Source organism: Manis javanica, chromosome 5 (assembly GCF_040802235.1).
Source record: "Manis javanica isolate MJ-LG chromosome 5, MJ_LKY, whole genome shotgun sequence".
Taxonomy (NCBI): Eukaryota; Metazoa; Chordata; class Mammalia; order Pholidota; family Manidae; genus Manis; species Manis javanica.
The window spans coordinates 138,159,901-138,177,307 of NC_133160.1; the positions used below are offsets into that span (position 1 = coordinate 138,159,901).

Genomic DNA, 17,407 nt, shown 5'->3' on the forward strand with positions numbered 1-17,407 from the left:
ATGGTTGGGAAAGCAGGGGAACATTCCGAGAAGTAGATTGTGCCATAAATCACTGAATGACATACACCTTATGATGATTTTATGATGATTTCATGTAACCAATCGCCTATATATTGAGGTTTCTGTCAATAAACAGGCCAGGCTCAGCTTTTGCTAGTGTCTGTCCTCATTCATTTGGTCAGTTGCCGATGCCTTTCCTCCTTCAGGGACTCCTGGACTTGCTGGAGCTGGACTCCAGCATATTCCTTTTTATGCCTTCAGGTTTTCTGGTATTGGACATTTGTTAGATCATCCTTTTTGTGATAAAAGCTAATTTCATGCTCAGCATGGGATCTCATTGAAAGTATTGAGTATAACTGTATTATTGTAGTGAAAGTATGATTTCTAATATAAACAACAGTATGTATACTCTAATCTAGTTCAAATGTTAAATTAAATGATGGCAAAATTTTATTCTAGATAAACTATGGTATGTCTGGAAAGAAATGACCTAGGTATTGTAAGATAAATTCCAATAAATTCCAACCAAAATAAGCAGGTGAAGAGAGGCAACAAAGGGACAGGCAGTTTATTTGAACGCAATCCCCAGGTGATGTTCCACGGTCTGAAACACAGGCCAGGGCAGTCACACACAGAAGGGCAGGCAGCAAACTTTTAAAGAAGGCAGGGGGAGGGAGAGCAAAGGTGTACAGTGGCGTGAGGATTGGCTCATCTAGGGTACATGGGGGTCTCTCATTGGCCTTTAGCCAGGTACTGGAAAGTTACCACTAATCTTTTAGCTTGGGGGAAGGGCTCTAGTTGGGAGTGTTATCCGATCAGGCTCTGGAATGTTGTCAGACCAGAACCTGCTGGTCTTTTCACCTCGTTTGGTGAGGCCTGAGCTTGTCCATCAGGCTCACCCCTTCTCCTGATGCTTCCAGCCTTACATTTCAGCCTTTTGGTCATAATGGGTGATAACTCTATCTGGCTACTTCTGGCGGACAAGGGGCATCGTTGGGGGGGTTAAGGCTGGTTGACAGCCGGAGAAGCCTCAGTCGAGAGGGGTGAGTACTTGTGCAGCAACAGTTGATTAACTTTTATGTGTGAAAATTCTGCCATGTGCTGTTAAGGAACTTGAAAACACATGGGGCAATTAAGTGTAAACCACAAACTGTTTTTAAGGGGCCTAGCAGAGGCATTAGCCAGGCCATTTTGGGAGACTGAAGCCACCCATAAGGGCCACCTTCAGGTATTCATGTTTTGTGGAGGTCTTTTTGTAGTTCTTGTAGATTTTTTTACATTTTGTTTTACGACCCCAGACTCATTGATATAGTAGCACCATTCTTCCTGCAAGAAAACACAGGTTACAACCTTTTCTGCGATAAGCAGATCTAAGGCCTACAGATTTTGAAGGGTGACCTGGGCAAGGGTAGTAAGTTGTCGCTGGAGGGAAATAAGGGAGGTCAAGGTTTCTCTCAAGGTTAGGCTGACTCTATCATCTAATGCCGCCAATTGACTTGCTAGACTCTGAGAGATGACTAAGCTATGCCCTAATGCTCCTGCCCCTGTGGCGGCCATGGCCACTGCAGTAACTAGGCTCACTCCCACTAGCACAGGTAGAAAAACCACCCTCTTCTGTCTAGTATTTTGATATATAGACCATTCGTCTAGCGCCTGTCTTACCTCAGGTTTGCTGTACAATGTTAGCTGGGGCACCAGCATCACTGAAAAGCAGGGTCCTACCATGGTGCTGTTGATGCATTGGGTAAGCATATTATTGCACCAGAAGAACCCGCCCCCTTGAAGGGAGATTGGAGTGTCTACGGTTACCCGTTGTCAGCATTGGCTTCCCATTGACAATTCTGAGATGGTGGAATGCTGGGTCAGGTAGCAGGTCAGTGGGGACGATGGTTCTTCGTGCCATTTTCTGGTGGCCCCAGACCTATGTCGAGCTTCGGGCTTAAGGCTCATTTTCCACATCAGTACCTCACTTAAAGGGAGGCCACAGTCTTTTCCAGAGTTTACTGGTTGAGCCTAGAAAAAACTAATGGGAACTGCCGCCACCGGGGGGCATTGGAGGGAGGCGCAGAGGAAACAATCAGACACATTGCTGAGGATATGTGAAGCATTAAGAAACTGCACTGTTTCTCTAATGACTCCAGCCCAGGAAAGTGGTACTCCTGCTGGTCATAGAGAGTAGGGGTAGGGGTCCGACTGAATCTTCTGTTTTAGTGCCTGTTCTGTTTTTAGAATATTACTTGATACTTGTGCCTGGGTGTTTAGAACTTCCGTGAGAGTGGGATTTACAGTGGTCCATTCCCTCTTGATGTATACTGTGCCCTGTGGGGACCATTGGTAACTATCATATAGCTTGCCCTGTACTCCTTTTTCCCAGCATGGATCCCATATGTCACTAATGGTAATGTATAACTTATCTCATATTCTGAAGAACATGTTGTCAGAGACACCTCTTGCTGTTTTTTCTACTGCATGAACTCTACATGTGTCTAATTCAGGATGACATCCCCCATACATGTCAGACTGGAAAACATATGTATGAGAGATTTGGTCATACAGAAAGCACAGCATAGAGTTTGAGAAAATGTTTAAGATGTCTTGTGTACCAGTATTTGAATCAGTGCCTGACAACCTACACGTGGGCAACTTTGGGTGCCTACTTCTCAGTTGATTCCATAAAGAGTTAGTTGGAGCTCAAACTTCCATGCAGAATAACTCTGCCTGGAGACCATAGGGCTATTCATCTGGCTCATTGTACTTGACATGACTAACCTGCAGCTTAAGAGGACCCACCTCACAAGAGACCCATTCATCATGTCTGTGTAGCCATTTGAGTCTAGAAAGATGATTCCAGGAGGAGTGCCCATGTAGTTTGGCTACTGAGGGTGTAGTGGGGATTAATGTGTAAGGCCCTGTCCAGCGGGTTTGGAGAGATTTTGGCTGGAGTACTCTTAGGAGTACCTCACCTCTTGGCTGAAGGATCACTATGTCTCCTGGGTTGCTGGATGACGTAGGTTGGGGTAGGAGTTGGTCTGCATGTTCCCTAAGAAGATGTCTCAACAGTGTAAAGTAAGGAAGGTAGGAGGCCAAAGGTAGCGGGCAGGCCTGTGTTTAGTAAGAAGGGCCTGCCATACATCAGCTCAAATGCGCTTAGTCCAGCTGGTCCCTGGGGGGCAGCACACAGCCGAGTGAGAGTGATGGGGAGAAGATGGGGTCACGAGAGCTTTACCTCTAGAGACAGCTTAGTTATTTGGTCTTTTAAGAGACCATTAGCCCTTTTGACCTTACCCGATGATTGGGGGTGGTAGGGTATATGGAGGTTCCAGGTGCTATTGAGAGCCTCGGCTGTTAGCTGAGTGACCCGAGAGATGAAAGCAGGCCCATTGTCTGACTGTAGCGAGGCAGGCAGGACAAAGCAGGGGATGATATGTCCCATCAATGTCTGTGTCACTACCAAAGCTGTCTCTTGGCTGGTGGGGAAGGCTTCAATCCACCCTGAAAAGGTATCAACCAGAACTAGTAAATACCTGTGCTTTTTATGTTTAAGCAGTGGGTGAAATCGACCTGCCAGTCCTGTCCGGGGATGGTTCCTCTCATCTGGTGGAGGGCCATCCGGATCTTCAGAGCACCTTGAGATGAGACATGATGACAAGTAGTGCAGGCTTGGTGCACCTGATCTATGGCCTTGCAGAGACCATAAGGGGCAAATATGGGGGAGAGAGACCGGTGCATGGCATCCAGCCCAATGTGTAGAAACTGATGAATTTTAGATATGACATCTCTGCCTTGGGCTTGGGGGAGGGCAATTCATCCTCCAAGATATATCCATCCCTTATCTCCCAACGTCCCCCCTTGATGTAGAAGCAGTCACCATTCATCATCAGGATATTGGGGCAATAGAGAGGGGGAAAGAAACAGCACAGAGGATTAACCCAGATGTTAATTTTCAGGCCGTGGTATCTGCCAACTCATTACCTCTGGTTACTGGATTGTTTCTAGTCTAATGTCCCTTACAATGCACGATGGCCACTTCTTTGGGGCCTTAAAGGGCCTGTAGCAGGCAGCTGATAGCCCTACCATTGATGATCGGGGTTCCCTTAGTGGTAAGGAAGCCCCTTTCTTTCCAAATTGCAGCATGAGTGTGTGTAATTAGGAAGGCATATTTAGAGTCAGTATAAATTGTGGCCCTCTTCCCAGCTGCCAGGTGTAATGCCCAGGTAAGAGCTACTAATTTGGCTTTCTGGGAGGTGGTCCTAGATGGGAGTAGGTTTGCTTCTATCACGTGTGACAGAGTCACCACTGCATAGGCTGCCCTTTGCACCTCATCACTCCCCTTCCCCGAGCTTCCATCCACAAAAAAGTCAAGTCAGGGTCTTCGAGGGGCACATCCTGTAGGCCCTCTCTAAGTTTCCTAAGAGCCTCTACAACTTCTACACAGGAATGAGTGGGCTGATCTGCCTGATCGCTGACGGGAAGCAAGGAGGCTAGGTTAAGCGGTGGAGAGACTTGTAGGGTTATCTGTGGATGTTCAATGAACAGAAGATGGAATTCTTGTACCCTTGAAGGACTCATGGAGGCCAGGGATTTATGACTCAGAAGGTCCTGTAACTGGTATGGGGAATACACAGTAATGGGCTGTTGGAGGGTTAATTTCAGGGTTTCTTGGGCCAGACTTCCTGCAGCTGCCAGGGCTCAGAGGCAAGGTTGCCACCCCTGGCAGTGGTATCTAACTGTTTGGAGATAAAGGCAATGTGATGGTACCCCGGCCCTACTGGCTGTACCAGCACTCCGGTTGCCACTCCTGCCCTCTCTGCTGTATATAGAGTAAAGGGCTTAGTTAAGTCAGGGAACATTAACAGGGGGCATGAAAGCAACGCATCCCGCAACTGACTGAAAGCAGAAGCCACCTTGGTGGGTGAAGTCAGCAGCCCAGTAGGAGTCTCCATGGCAGACACATAAAGCAGTCTGGCCAGAAGGGCAAAGTTAGGCACTCAGTGTCTGAAAAACCCTGCCAATCCTAGAAAGGATAGTATCCTGTCTCTAAAGGCTTGGAGAGGGTTCCCATGACCCCAACTATGGAGCCCTTAACAGGGTTCAAAGGCCCTTTAAAGGAGGGGAGAACAGAGTAGGTATCCCCCATATCCACCAAGAAGGAGATGGGCTTACCAGCTACCCACAGCTTGGCCCAGGGCTCAGCAAGGGTGATTGGAGTGTCTGAGTTCAGACGTCTTCAGTCTTTGAGAATGCCCAACAGGTCTGAAGGGTAGTCCTTTGAGGGTGTCTGTCCCCCATGGGGCTCTGCCACCAGAGGAGGACTGCCCCCAAGTGGACAGTCTACTTTCCAATGACCTCACTTACCGCAGCTGGGGCACGGTTGGTCTGCATGGTTGGTTGGGGCACTTCCGTGCCCAGTGCCCTTCTTCACCACACCAAAAACAAGGGCCTGGAGGTTCAAGTCGATCTTCAGGGACACCCCAAGGATCTCCACGAGCCGGCTGCAGAGCTGCTGTTATGGTGCGAGTCTATTCTGCCATTCGGGCAGCTGACCTCCTCTTGTTCTCGTCCTCTCGGGCATGAAAAACTTTAAATGCCATATCTACCAGGTCTCCTGGAGGGATCTGGGGACCATCCTCACCCTTTTTAAGCTTGCACTTGATGTCAGGAGCTGACTGAGTTATAAAATGCATGGCTAGGAGAGAGGAACCTAATACTGAGGCCGGGTAAATTTTAGTAAAAGCTCCTGGAGTTTCTTCTAGGTACTTGAGGAATTCTGACAGGTTCTCATCAGGCTTCGAGGTAATCTCTCTAAGCTTATCATAATTGATAGCCTTTTGGGTGATTGGGTTCATACCTGCCAATAAATAGTGAGCCATGCGATCCCAGCACACCTCACCCTCGGGAGTATTATAATCCCACATGGGTTCCTGTAGAGTATCAGCTTCCCTGCCCATAGGTTCCCATTCATCTGTGGCATGGGCTTCATTGGCACAGTGCTGTGCTGCTGCCATGACATGGTCATATTCCTCCAGGATTAGAGCTGCTGCCATGACATGGTCATATTCCTCCAGGGTTAGAGTGGATTGGAGGACTACATGTATATCGTGCCTGGTGAGCTTGTAAGCTTGAGTGAGATATTTAAACTGCTTAGCGAACATTACGGGGTTGGAGGAAAAGGACCCCAATCACTGTTCTACTTGGGATAAGTCTGCCAGAGAAAAAGGAACATGAACCTGCACTACCCTTTCAGCCCCCGCTACCTCACTCAGAGGAGACATCATGTGAGCTTGAGACCGCTGTGACTTAGAGCGGATTACAGGAGGGCTAGACCATTTGGGTGCCAGCCATGGTGAGTAAGATGGTGGTGGGTTCGAAGGAGGGGACGGAGGGGGCGACCTTGGCAGTGGGGGATACAACTTGGGAATCAATGCAGAGCTTGAAGGCAGGGGACTGGGGTATGTGGGAGTTTTATCTGTTTTATCCAAAGTGGAGTTGGCACCTATGGAGCAAGATGGTAGCATGACTGGAAGAGAAGGGGAACAAGATGGTGGAGAAACTGGAAGAGAAGGAGAGCAAGATGGCGGAGAAACCAGAAGAGAAGGAGAATGAGATGGTGATGAAACTGGAAGAGAAGGAGAACAAGGTGGTGGAGAAACTGAAAGAGAAGGAGAACAAGATGGAAGAGAAACTGGAAGAGAAGGAGAACAAGATGGAGGAGAGATACACTGAGGAAGGGAGCTGGCCCCTGTGGTGGGCCTGGAGGAGCGGATAGGGGGTAGCTGAAATCCTCCACCAAGTCCGTCAAAGAGCCTCCCAGTAACAGGAGGGGTAGAGATTGGCGGTCTTTGGTGGAGGCCTCAACTAACAAAACTTGGGAAGGAGTACACTTAACACACAAATCTGGGTGGGTGCGCAGAGTCCAAAAAGCCTGCACATATGGGATTTCAGTCCACTTTCCGCTCCAATGGCAATAATTAGTTAAGTTGGTGAGGAGGCCAAAATCGAAAGTTCCCTCAGGGGGCCAGCGAGTTTGGTTGTCCAAGGGATACTGAAGCCAGGCCTGAGAGCAAAGGAAGACCAGCTTCCATTTGCGAACTTCCCAAGAGTAGCTAAATTAGAAATGAGACACCAATGCAGTCTGAGCCTCTGCTTTCGAGGGCTGGTTCCCCATGTCTGTGTCACCCCCCAACTAATCCTGCTGAGAGGAATGCCCAGCGTCCCAAGTGCACCAAGTCAGGGGAGACGTTCTGGTAGCCTGGGTGAGGGACGTCTCCCACAACACAGGGCCAGGGGCGGGCTGGATGCCCGCAGATGTCCTGGGGCCTGGGGTAGGGATGTCTCCCATACCACAGGGCCAGGAGTGGGCAGAATGCCTGCAGAGGGTGGGCTGAATGCCCAGGGGCCAGATGCCCCCCTAGACATACATACGATCTCTAATGGACCAGGTGAAATGGAGTTAGTAAGGGAAACAGACCGGGGAAACTGAAGGACTCACCGGAAAATAGTCCACGCAGCGGAAAGCAGGCTGAGGTCCCGGGTTGGGGGAAAGAGGGGGTGGGGCCAGAGGTGGCCAGTCGGGGCCTGTGCTCATGCTCCTTCCCGGGATTTTGGCACCAAATGTAAGATAAATTCCAATAAATTCCAACCAAAATAAGCAGGTGAGGAGAGGCAACAAAGGGACAGGCAGTTTATTTGAACGCAATCCCTGGGTGATGTTCCGCGGTCTGAAACACAGGCCTGGGCAGTCACACACAGAAGGGCAGGCAGCAAGTTTTTAGAGAAGGCAGTGGGAGGGAGAGCAAAGGTGTACAGTGGCGTGAGGATTGGCTCATCTAGGGTACCTTGGGGTCTCTCATTGGCCTTTAGCCAGGTACTGGAAAGTTACCACTAATCTTTAGCTTAGGGGAAAGGCTCTAGTTGGGAGTGTTATCTGAGCAGGCTCTGGAATGTTGTCAGACCAGAACCTGCTGGTCTTTTCACCTCGTTTGGTGAGGCCTGAGCTTGTCCATCAGGCTCACCCCTTCCCCTGATGCCTCCAGCCTTACAGGTATCGGTGGCAAAATTTCTCAAAATAAATAAATTAAGTAAATTGTTAGAACATTTTCAAAAGAAAATATAAAAATTATTTTGATTTATATGCTGCAGAGTAGTTAGAAAAATTCTATTTAATGTTTTTAAAAATAAGTAATTCCTAATTTTAAGTTACAAGTAAGAGCATTTAGAGAAATAAACTAAATTTTTGTGTCTATTACTGCTAACATCTCTTGTCATTATTTAAACTCAATAACATCTCTTTAATGTGTATACTTAATTTAAGAAATAAGGAAAGCAGATCAAATACAATATTTTTTTAAATTGCAAATACATTGACTATGCTTAATTGCTTATACTATAAAGATTTTCTTTCTCTGAGTTTTGTTCCCACTCATTTGCTGTAAATATCTTCAGTCTTCCTTTTCTATTTTTTCTATTTTATTCCTTTAACTGATATGATTAATACCTATCAATCTATAATACCCTTACTCATATAATGCCATTCAGATTCCACCCTATTTAAATATGTTACCAATTTCATCTTAACGAGATCCACAGGGCAAGCACTCTGTTTTTTATTTCCAGGACTTTTAATTGCTCTGTGTTGCAGAGGTGGCATATGCATTCTACTTTACCTTACTCAGCAATTAGCAATTCTCACTGATGAATTGTTTAGTATAGGAATAATTCAATTCTTGGAGCAATGGATTTCCCTCATGATGTTTCTCTAAATCTGTAATTAACTACTTTCTATGGTTCATTCTCAGCCACTGTTGTAATCATGTATTATTTTAAAAATGATACACTGTGAAGTATGCTCATGCTAATTGTTTACATTTTATTATTAATTATTATGCTGACGTTACTACATTTATTTGATTTAGGAGATATTTTTATCAGAAATTTTTGTTGAAATATTCAGATTCTTACAGCATACAATTTGCTAAAAATAATCAACCTGCTTAAGATCTCTAAGATCTCTGAGATCAGATGAACAAAATTGTCAAAAGATTCGAACATAAAAATGCTGGTAAAACTAAAGATAGAGAGGATCTGAAAAGTTATAACTGTATAAACTATAGTTAAATTGTAAGCAATGACCCTTCATATTGAATTGCAGGTGTTAGATCAGAGATAAATCTAAAGGAAAGAAGTTATAAATTATGAATTATGTTTCAAAAGTGTAGTATCAGTCAGGATCCTGAGAGGAAATAAATAATACACTCGAATGAAGATAACTTGGAAATTTAGTTACAAATATATACAGAAGGCGTCCAAGCAAATGAGGGGTCCTGAAATAGCTCTTTGGGTTATTTCATCTTTGGAAAGAAGTCTATGTATTAAGGAGGCTTTGCATATTTCCATATAATATATCTACAAGCGTTTCCTTGAATGAAAGTTAGTCACATGATCAACTAACTGCAAGTGAAGACCCTTATTCCTGGTCATGATGTATTACATGAAAAGTTAGAGTTTTCTTAAGAAGGAGGAAAAGAGACTGTTGATGTTGGAATAAATAGTGTATACCATAGGAGCCAAATTTTATTTTCACCCATTAATTCCATGTATTTATTCCACAAACATTTATTTTTCATTATGGACCAGGTACTGTTCATACATTTTTATTGATATACGAGCATCTGGACCTATTATGCTATTCCTAATCACATTGTATGTATTTATTTTATCAGCCTTTCAGTAAAGAATATATTTATGATTTTTTGCATATTTAAGCTAAAATCAACATTAAAAATCCAGCTCATTTGTGGCATTAATAGTATTAAGAATTATTCTAAAGCCAGGGAAGAAAAATTAAGAATTTATTATAACTAGTTAGGGTCATAAAATGTATTGAAGCTGCTGTAAGATTGGAATGAAGTTAAAAATTACAGTTCTAAAACAGAAATGACAAGATGTGAAGATAGTTTGGAAGAAAAACATGGCAAAAATAGTTCCTCTTCTATCCAGCCATTGGTGAATGTTGATATCAGTGTTGTTAATAAATAGACTTACATAGGAAATTATGGAATATCAATTTAAGGGAAGAAAGATCAATGATTGAATATATAAATATATAAGTAGGCTGAAGTTCTTAACCCAGAACTTAGAAGAGTCTGAATTTAATAAGTGTGGTCTGTTATTATTTTCAGTATAGACATATTAGAGCACTACTTCAAATCCATGAAACAAACCAGGTAATCTGAAACTGAAATCAACTTTTCTATCAGAACTGTAGTAAGAATAAAGGAGAGCAAGAGTTACTAAGAAAAGAAATACTCATTTGGTTTTAGATATGTTGGTTGCTGAATCCCCAAAATATCACCAAATAGTGTGTTGAGATGACAAAGCTGAATTAATGCTTACTGTGCTGAGAGCAATGCTTCACAGTTTTAGTAGCATCTCAGAGAATAAAAGGGCAAAGCTGGAATATTTATGAGATTTTAAAGACTAGTTTAAGGTGAGTCTTTCAATTTAAGACAGAGAAATGGGGTGTGGGAGTTCAGGGCTTTGTGATGACTAGGTAGGACCATGGTATCATGATTAATGATTGGTGGACACAGCAAGGTGAGAATTTTACAAGGGGTCAGAGAGCCATGGGGTATAAACTACACTTTGGGCTTTCTACTGAAGAGTTGACAGGTCTTTCAGAATTTTCCTGGAATGAACAATAATGTTATTTGCAACATGTTTCTTCCTAGCCAATAATTTTCTGGAAAGTAAAGTTATGTTGAGGAAAATAGAGGAAGAGTAAAATCATATTAATGATGGCAGGAAGTTCTGTAGATGGTTTATATTCTCAGAGGTATTGATTCTAAGAATCTCTCATGTGTTTAAAGATAGGTACATGGATATATATGTCAGAAGAACAGGAAATAAGAGAGATTTCTGAGCTCCATGATTTCATGTAGCTGTCAGTGTAGAGAAAATTACCAACCCACGAGCATAGAGCTCTTTGCTGCAAGTCATAAAGGTTGGAAATGCAAGAGTCAAGAATGTGACCCAACAGCAAATTAAAGCCATTAGAGAGAGAAAAAAAAATCCTAAGAAAAAAATAAGAAAACCAAAGAGGATATTTTTAGAAATCAAACTGAATACTTAAACATTTCATCAAATATGAAAACTGAAGGGGAGGTCCTCATTTCCTCTCCTATGTTCTTACTGTATTATAGGCACTGTCTTGCCAATGGATTTCAGCCCCAGGCAAGTTCACTATGGATTCCAGATGACCAAAGAAATGACAATATCAAATGATTTCAATCAACTGTGGAGTATAAGATCAAAGCAAAAACTGAAGGAACAAAACAGCAGCAGACTCACAGAACCCAAGAATGGACTAACAGTTACCAAAGGGAAAAGGACTGGGGAAGATAGGTGGGAAGCGAGAGGTAAGGAGGGAAAAGGGGGCATTATGGTTAACACACATAATGTAGAGGGGTGGGCATGGGGAAAGCAGTAGAACACAGAGAAGACAAGTAGTGATTCTATAGCGTCTTACTATGCTGATGGAGAGTGACTGTAATGGGGTATGTGGTGGGGACTTGATAATAGGGGGAGTTTAGTAACCATAATGTTGCTCATTTAATTGTATATTAATGATACAAAAATAAATAAATAAATAAATAAATGGCAGTAAAACATTCTTGGAGTGAAAGGATTTATACCCAACTTTATTTTCACAGTGGCTGGTCAACCACTAAAATCTCACCCATTCAGAGCGAGTCTTCATGCAGCAAGCCGCTCTCTGCCTCTGGGCCTCTCTGCCCGCACAGCCATCCCAGTCTCTGTCCTCGGTGCTGCCACCACTTTAGCCTCTGCTCTGCTCTCCTGCAGCCTTGCAGCTATGACACCATGTTGCCCAGAGCACTGGGAAGAGCTCTTTATACAGAGTCAATAACAATGTATTGTCCACATGTGTGTAGTGAGCTAGCCAACCAGGGCCAGGCCACAAGAACCTTTACTTTATCCACAGGCACCAAGAATTTTTTTACCAATGAAATATACTCTTCTAATCCATCATGCATTAACACTGTTATAAAACATAATTTTGTAGAGAAAACTGGTTATTTTAATCCAGAATATAGTGGTAGAGGACAATCTAATATCAATTGTGATCAGTTTAAAAATTAAGAAAATAGAAAAAGCGATTGTCCTTAAAGGGACTAAACCATCTTATATCTGCACTGAGTACTGGAGCCAAAGTTAGATCAAAGATTAATCAGTGAAAAAAATGCTGGGTGAAAACTCTCCTCATAATTAATACAATTGAGGCATAATTAACTAGTAGAATTCAACCAACTTAATCAAGAACATGACTATTCTATATAAAGAAAATTACACTCAGTTTTCCTATAAAACTCAGATTCTTAAAAACATGTTTTTCTAGTGGGCATATTCTACTGCTATATTTAAACTTGGCTGTGTATTACTTGTAATAGAAATGTAACATCCATGGTCCTTTGCCAGATGATTAAATTGTAGGATCTAAACAATTTTGAGACTATAGGACACTAATGGTTTTTGAGTGTTTATTATGTGCTCAGGACTTTGGTCTATATAATCTAAAAATCTCTGCCAAGTAAATACGGCCATATCCATTTTTATGAAGGAGAAAAATTTAATTCAGAAGACAAATTAACTTATTAACTTGTCACAGTTAGTAAATGGCAAAATAAAGATTTAAGTATATATTCAAAGTCCATGATTTGCTGTCTCACCTGTTTATGTGTGTGAGCTTCTCAATTTCTGAAGAAATCATGAGCTTATATAAAGTGCCCAAATTATGTACCAGGTGAAGAAAAGGTGAAAGATTGGATAAACTCCAATTAGTATTTTCCAGGGGAACTAGAGGCACTATAGCAATAAAATATTTATCTACCAGTTTTTACCTGAAAATTATATGAAAAATTGCCAAAAAGTTGTATAAGAATCTGAAATCATGAAATCACTGTAATAATTCAATGATTAATATTAGCAATGTGGAACTTTAAGTGAAGTTTACCAAATTTGTACATGACCTCTGGGTCTTGCATAGATGATGGCTATTGTTCCTGTTCCCAATTGTGTAACTCAGGAATAGATCTACCTGAAAAGAAAAGAATTAAGAACAGGGAAGTGGGAAGTACATGATTTTCATCCTCAGGAGTAAAAAGAAAGAACAGGGCACCATTCTCCTACTAAGAAAGGGAATTTCATACAGTCTTTAGGAATAAAGAACATGATTCTTTGGAGCATTTCTGAAATCCCTATTTGTGATTTTCATTAGAGTGGCTATTTTTCTGTAGTGTATTTCTGCAATGTTTTCATGTGAACATCTCACTCAGTTTTCCTACTCCCCACCAAGTATACATAGATACTATTAATTTCTCCTAAGAAAACCCTTTTTTCCTGTGGGAAACCAATTTCACCTGGCTTGAGTAGATATGCTACTCCTCTAAAAGCAAGAATGCTCACATGATCTAAACTCAACCAATTAGAGTTACATTTTCACCTGTCTTCAACTGGCACAATGCCCAAGATAGGTAAATCAGGGTTCTCAGACCTTTTCTGTCAACTTCAGAGTCTTTATTTTTCTTTCTGTAGTTGTTACTAATTTGAAAGGATGTAAGCCAAGGTGTGCGCTGCTCATCATGTAGTATAGTTTAGGCTTTGTGAGTAATATGGCCTTTGTCTTAACTACTCAACTCTGCAACTGAGACAGGAGAGAAGTAGCAGACAAAATATAAACAAATTGATGGGGCTGTGTTCTAAAGAACTTTATTTACAAAAATGAGTGGCAAGCCTGATTTGACTATCAAGTTACAGTATGTAGATACCTGATACAGAATCCATGTGACAAGGACTCAGCTATGGTTGCCATCATTTGATCACTTGAATCCATTTGCATCTGTAATTGATGTAAACCAATATAATCAGAACCAAGTATAAAGAGACTCTGACAGACTTCTGATAATATTATTTGAGGACTGAATTAGTTAGTTATTTTCACATAACTACCCCCAAAATTTAGCAGCTTGAAATAACACACAGTTATTTCCTCTTAGTTTCTGTGTGTCAAAAATACAGAAGTGACTTTAACTGGTATTTCAGGTTCAGCATTTCTCACGAAGCTCATCTGGGACTAGGAAATCTGCTTCCAAGCTCACCCATATGATTTCTTGGTAGGCTTCAATTTCCCTGTAGTCTGTTGACTGGAAACCTCTCTTCTTCCTCCAGTGGCACTTCCATAGCATGGCATCTGGTTTCTTCAATGGTATCAAAGCAACTGACAGAGATACAGTGAAGAAGAGAGTACCCGAACAGAAACCACAGTCTTCCAAAAACTTAATTTTGTAAGCAGCATACGATCACTTCTATTGTCATACAAATCAACTCTGGCACAATGTGGGAGACAACTACACAACAGTATAAATTCCAGAAGTATGGATCGTCAGGGGCCATCTTGGAGAATGACTACCACATGGTCCTAGATTCATCTATGTTTGACAATATCTGAAACGTTTCTTACATTTTCAAGTTAAAGAAACAGACATCTTCCCCTTAAGACATTTTTTTTGGTCCCTCATAGTGATTAAATATTTTGTCTGTCTTATTCGACAAATGCTAAAAACATACAAGCTGAGAATGGTGGTTTGAAGAGATGAGGGTTATCAAGGGGGACTGATGAGTGTGTATTTTTCTTCACAAGTAGTTATGTGAGTGGAAATAAGGTTTTGGCAGCTCAGAAAGAAGAAAACAGATAAGCTGAATTTCTGATAGCAAATGGGAGAAAGAAAAATATTTTCTACTGAGCAATCTCTACTCAGAGATGAGACAATAGAAATAAAATTAAATAAAGCCCCATGTTGGGTATGTTTGTTTTACACACAGTCTGAAAGAGCAGAAAATAGTAGTGATCTGGAAAGGTAGTTCAGACAAATTGTGTAAGATAATGAGACTTCACTGTGATCCAATAAAAACATTGAAACTACTGAAGAATATCTGATTATCAAAAAGTTTGGGTATAAAATATGTATATTTATTATTATGATGTAAAACACACTTGCCATCTAATAGCTGTAGCAACACAGTGTTTCAGATTTTCTTGGGACATCTGAATAAATCACTCCAACCAAGCCCACAATAAAATGCAGTTATAAAATAGAGATATTACTAGGATTTGTCTTACAGCAATAAATCATTTTAATAAAACTGCTAAAAATTCAGAATGAACATTATAAGGCTTTTTTTCTGTGATTCATTGAAACAAACCTCTTGAATGAACTAGATTTAAAAGGATTCTAAATGGTTGAACTAGCAGAATTTTATTCTGGGAAGTGAAGAATTTTAACTGCTTACACATGGGTAAAATGAAGAGCACTGCTAATAAAATTAATGCAAATACAAATATTCAGATATTTGCTCCCAGTTTTATTAAGCATTAAATATCGTAGGATATATTTACAAATAGCCTAAGCAAAGCTAAAATGCTTCTGAATTCTGCAAAAGTCTTGATATACACAGTTTACTGAGATAAACACCAACATCCCAGACTAAAATGGAAATGGCAATTTTCCCAGATAATAATGAAATAATAGAGAAAAACATGTTATCCAGTTTACTAACTAAAATACAATTTTAGTTGAGCACAATATAAATCTTATAATACCAGTAAAGTAAAATATTCTTGATGTAATGGTCCATCATTACAAACATTTTATATTTTATTTGCATATTGAAACACTTGTTTACATCAGAGTAATTTTATAATTGATAGTTGTTCTTCACTCAAACCATAGCTGAAAGTGCATGATAAGAAGGTATCTTCAACATAGTGGTGAATGTGTTTTACTATTGAAATCTACACATTTTCAGTGCCATCTATTGGTAGAAAGAAGAGATTTACATAGAATTATTTCTTTTTCATGTTTAATGGATAATATATAAATAGTGAACAAAATTTGGAGTGGTTTGACATATTAGTATTAGATTTGCTCATTGATTTGTACATATGAGTAATTGCTGGTTATTTAGGTAGTTGAATGTATAAATAACAATTTTTGCAATGTAAAACATTATTTCATTTTTGTGGTTTATACAACTTTGCACTGAGAGGTCTAATACAAACTTTAGAGATAAATTTGGTTGTTTGGAAGAAAATATAACTACTGTTTGATTTTGTTATCTATGCATTTTCAAGTAAAATATTAAAAATCCTTACTAAATTACTATATTTACATAGAAATTTGAAATATTTAAATTAATATAAATAACAAAGTATTTAGATAAATATGAAATATTTAAATTAAAGAAAATCAATAGAAAATAATATTTGCCTAAATATTTGGAGATCCAGTGAGAATTTCATTGAAAGTTATGTTTATAAATTTTCAAGGATCACATGCTAGCTTTAACAATCAAAATAAAACAATACCACTAACTAGTAAACCTGTAACTGTTTAATAAAACAGGTGTAGTTATAAATATCACAAAATTTTAAAACTCATTAAAATACTGAAAAGATAGTTTGTGTCTTCCAAATTAGTATTAATAAAGTGATTTTATTCCTGGTGCTTGATTTTTAAAAATTAGTGCAGAATTACATATTTTCCAGATTTTTTAATGATCCAGTGATATTTAACAATTGTTTTACTTTAATTAAGAGAAAGGGAAGTCCTACTCTGTACCATTCCTCTACCTAGATTAGAATTAATTTGCTGATGAAAGATGGGTTTATTTTCAACTGTGTTCAGTGGAGTTTTAGTGAGTCTCTGCTGATCTTCCAGAAAAAAGGAAAGAAGGAATTAAGGAGGGACTGGAGGAAGTAGGGCTCTGGGTCTTCCATCTCTGCTTCTGCTTTCATTTTTTCAACAGTGGGAAATTTCACCACTGTCCTGATCACTAGGTCCCAAAGGGTGTGCAGACCCCAGGCAAATATTTTTGTGGAACCCTTTCCATATAAACAGTTTGGTTTTAAAATATTTCACAGCATCATGAGGTATATCCAGAAAGATTTAGAATTAACAGGTGGAAAAGAGGTGCTTATATATTTATTTTCCAATTACTACACTTGAAAATTCTTCATAATGTCCAGGCACCATCACTTCTAGTTCATGACCAGGACCATATTCTCATGTTCTTTACTTTCAAATGCATCATTTCTGGCAAATTTCATATCTCCAACTATGAGGAAAAAACATAGTAATACTGTCATTACTCCCAACTGTGTACTGAAAAAAGTTGGGTCCTCTTGCCTCTGCAGTTTCCTAATGCCATTTATTTGAAGTCTCCCAAAATGAATGCACTGCATTCTATTTCCTCCTTTAATTCTGTTAGTATTTGTTTCACATATGCTGGTGCTCCTGTATTTGGGTACATATATATTTATAATGGTTATATCCTC

General features: G+C 40.4%; 1 long non-coding RNA gene across 1 annotated transcript; it reads left to right on the forward strand.

The window, feature by feature from the left end:
• Positions 1-883: 883 nt before the first annotated feature.
• Positions 884-16,149, forward strand: LOC140849407 (uncharacterized). Its single transcript, XR_012131156.1, has 3 exons — positions 884-1,043; positions 11,199-11,414; positions 14,242-16,149. It is a non-coding gene; the product is annotated as an uncharacterized lncRNA (long non-coding RNA).
• Positions 16,150-17,407: the final 1,258 nt, after the last annotated feature.